The following is a 4,664-nucleotide window of genomic DNA, read 5'->3' as shown; positions in this document are numbered from 1 at the left end:
ATTGCGGGGACACGCCAGCCAGTCACGCTTCTCGCACACCCGAATCATGCTCGCTCATCCGCCCCGCTCACACTCCACGCAGCACTCCATCTGAAAACCACCATCACTCACGCAAACGACCCTCGCTAGCCGTCCCACGCATATCCTCGCCCGGCGAACCGTATATCAGAGCATCTCCCAGCATCTCCCAGCACCTCCTAGCATCTCCCAGCATCCCCCAGCACCTCCAAGTATCTCCCAGGATCTCCCACCATCACCCAATCCCATCCCAGAAAACCCAGACCATGCAGGTTGTGGACGAGGAAAGCGGGAAGGTAATGTTATATTTAAGAGGCTGTAGAGGAAAAACAAGCCGGCTGAGGGACTGGGCAGCTGACTCTCCCGCCCACCTCACTGACTGACTGACTGACTCACCTGACTTGTTCTTACCCTGCTACATCTTAGGCGTTCCGAGTGCATTTCCTGTTTTCATGTTGCTGTGTGTTTTTAGTTAATGAAATGGATGGAGAGTATTCGCGGGTGTCGGGGAACAGCTGTCTGAGAAATTACATGTGCTTCTCTTGGAGGTGATGATCAAGGATGTGTGAGGGAACGGAGGAGTGTGTGTGTGTGTGTGTGTGTATGTGTGTGTGAGTGTGAGTGTAAGCATGTTCTAAGAATAATACAAACCCTGTCAAAAAACATGGATATCCAGATCACACGGACGCCTAGGTCACCCACACAAGGCGATTATCCTAATGGAAAAATTTCCCAACGAGCAGAGGGCCGTGAAAACCCATCCCACCACATCCCAGCTGAGACACGCGCCTGGTGGCTTTCAGGATACGAGGCAAGTGTGAGTGGTGTGTTGTGTGGGGCTTTGATACAAACTCGTAACCGCCAGCATCGCCACCTGCTCCTGACGATACTATTACAACTACAACTACTACTACTACTACTACTACTACTACTACTACTACTACTACTACTACTACTACTTCTACTACTACTACTGCTGCTGCTGCTGCTGCTACCACTAATAATAATAATAAAAAAAGTAATGATTCTGCATACACTAAATCATAATGCCTGAAAATAAGGAAAATTATTTATCTATTTATTTTTATGTAGGAGGGAAACCGGCCAAGGGCAACAAAACTAAAAAAAAAAAAATATATATATAGCCCACTGAGATGCCGGTCTCCGAATAGAGTCCGAAGCAGTAGTCAAAAATAGAAGGATCTTGAAATCTTCCTCTTGAAGGAGTTCAAGTCATAGGTAGGTGGAAATACAGAAGCAGACATAGTCATATTCATATATTCACACACACACACACACACACACACACACACAGAGAGAGAGAGAGAGAGAGAGAGAGAGAGAGAGAGAGAGAGAGAGAGAGAGAGAGAGAGAGAGAGAGAGAGAGAGAGAGAGAGAGAGAGAGAAACTGACTTCCATGTTTTGTACGCCACCACCACGCCCTGAGAGAAAGGTCTGATCACTTTAAAAGACAACGAGCACACGCACGCACGCACGCACAAACACACACACACACACACACACACACACACACACACACACACACACACACACACACACACACACACACACGACCCATTCACAGTTTTAAGAATATAAATTACTATTCCTATTTTTTCCATTCTTCAATTTGAATCGTAATTTGAACGACTCAAAGGCTTACAGAGGTGTGTGTGTGTGTGTGTGTGTGTGTGTGTGTGTGTGTGTGTGTGTGTGTGTGTGTGTGTGTGTGTGTGTGTGTGAAAAATAATACACATTTTTTGTTCATATTATTTCCTGCTCTCGTGACTTCGCATCTCATTCTTCTGTCATGTTCTTCTCACGACTGATCATGACAGAGAGAAAAGCATCAAAAGGATAAAATAAATAAATAAATAAATAAGAATAAATAAATAAATAACAACAATAATGATAATAAAGACAAAAAAACTAATACACATTAAGCAAAATAGGTGTGTTTCAAGTGTTAGCGATATCTACTTTAATGGCATATAGAATTATAGAATTACTTAAAAGACAGCGGTTAATAAATAAATGACTAAATAAATAAATCACCAAATGTAAAGACAAAGATGAATGATTGTGGAGAAGAGGAAAAAAAAAGAGACAAAATATAAGAAAGAAGGAAAGAAAGAAAGAAAGAAAAAGAAGGAAAAAAGGAAAGAAAAGAAAAAAATGCGGAGGATGAAGCAATGAAAGGAATTTAGCGATCAAAAAGTTAAATCTATAAGCACAAACAGAAGAAAGGAAGAAAAAGACCACGTTTAAGGACACACACACAAAAAAGTAAATAAAAAAGAAGGAGAGAAACAGAAGAAAGGAAATAAGAACAAATTGAGAGTGGCAAGAAGGAAGAGAGGGAGAGAAGGGAAGAAGGCAGTGAAGATATGGAAGGAATAAGATAAAATGGGGAATAAACAAGGGGAAGGGAGGGATAGGTGGTTGACCCTGGCCACCACATCAAGTCCATTAAGGGAAGATCAGGCTGAGGTAAGCTTCCCTCCTTCCTTCTTATAGCCTTCTTAGAAAGAAAGCAGAAGTGATGGAAAGGAAAGGTAGCGATATGGAAAGATAAAGAAGGGGAAAAGGACGTAAATAGAAGAAGGTGGAGGAGAGAGAGAGGCAGTAAGACAAGAATAGAAGATAAGAGAGGGAGGAGAGTAAAATATGGAAATTATGTCATTAGTTTGGGTTTTTTTTTTTTTTTTTTTTTGTTTACCTTTTTTTCAGTTCTCGGAAGAAAGCAAACCCTACCATCACAACCACCACCACCACCACCACCACTATGACAATCACTACCAGCACCACCAGCAGCAGCACCGCCACCACCACCACAACAAAATGTACTTGAAAAGAAATTTACCAGAGTATAAAAACATGAATTATTAGTAATAATTAATATGATGCAACAGGTATTAATTAAGAGATAACAGCCATCAGTCTCCACAAATGACTGTTGATGAAGAGCATTTGGTCCTAACATAGACTATTATAACTCAGTCAGAATCAGAACAAACGACAGAAATGACAAGACTGCATGAGATCCTTCCAAATCTTCCACACTTTCTGATCAGTCCTTTTTTTTGGCTATATCAATTAATTCATTCGATACATCACATAACTTTCTACTTACATCTTTATTGCCGAGCGCTTCGTTACACTGATGTCCTCATGAACTTTCTTACATCATCTACAGTAAGAGTCCCCTGCTTCTAACATAAAGTAATGACAGATTCAAGCCGAGAAACATAAAAAAGTTAAGGAAATTCTTAACTGATATTCTCGTCTCGTGTTAGTTTGGAAGGTTGTGCAAGTAACCTTACCTTCTTCTCCAATTATTTTTACTACATACGTGTCTTGGTGCCATCTGACTCAGAAACTTATGTGGATCTCTGTATTTCCTCGAGATCCTACAGAGCACATTATATTAACCTTTCCACTGCGAGATACAACAATTAAAAGCACTGGAAGCAGTGTACTGAATCTTTATAAGCATACACAAGAAAGAAGTGAATAAAAAAATATAATAGATTTTGCAATTTTAGCTAGTACAATGCTTAGAAGTAGCTGTAGAACAAGTAAAGGTATCCCACAGTGACTAGTGATTAAGGACAGGTGTACCAAATAGCAGGGAAAGAGTTCATTTAGTTTAGTAAAGTTTCATGGTCCACTGGCGTCAGGAGTATCAGCTGAAATGACATTACCTAATATAAACTCATTATCCCAAACACACAGGAGCTGCATCGTCTGCATTGTAACAAATCCAAGAAGCAAACTGTGACTGGTGACCGTTTTCTGGTGTCCAGTTTCCATACCCGCGTAGCTTACTAATGAGGGAGCGGGGTTGTATTAAATCAAACTGACATACCTATATACGTGTAAATCCTCACTTGGCGTGGCAGCGCTCCAACACTCGCCAGTTCATTAAAGAGTGACCTGATTTCTGTCCAGGGCTGCGAATATGTATCACTGTTCGCCTTCATTATGTATTCACTGTTCGCTTTCATTAACTGGGAAATTTGTTACATCGTCGATAAACAAAAGTAAATAGAAGCTATACACACTCCCACAGGCCTGAAGTGATCATAGTATTCTGCAACACATGTACATGACAGCCTAAAAAACGGTGAATGGATAAAGTAATGATTATTTTCATTACAGCCTTCATTAACTAAATATAGGAAATTTCTTACATTGTCGATAAAACGAAAGTGAACAGAAACTACTCACACTTTCATGGCCCCAAAGTGATCACAATACTCTGCAACACGTGCACTGGTAACATAAATGGCAGTAAATAGAGGAAGGTAACAATTATCCTCATTAGAGCTTCATTAACTACGAAATTTAATATTGCATCACCGATAAACTAAAGTGAATACAAACCACACACACTTCCATGGGCCTCGAGTGATCACAGTAACACGTGTACATGACAACGTAAAGAACAGAAAATGGAGGAAGGTCAAAATTATTCTCATTATGCCCAGAGTACTTGTTAGATTATTCATCCGCCACAAACTAACATGGTTACGGTCTTAATCCTTTCTCGCTCAGTAGCGGTTCTGGCATCATCTCTTCGTGTTCCTCCCCGCTTGGAAACTGAGAAGAAATTAGAAGAAATGAGATTAAATTAAAAGAAATGA

Source organism: Scylla paramamosain, chromosome 15, assembly GCF_035594125.1.
Source record: "Scylla paramamosain isolate STU-SP2022 chromosome 15, ASM3559412v1, whole genome shotgun sequence".
NCBI classification, from domain to species: Eukaryota; Metazoa; Arthropoda; class Malacostraca; order Decapoda; family Portunidae; genus Scylla; species Scylla paramamosain.
Note: the sequence above shows the minus strand (reverse complement) of the source record.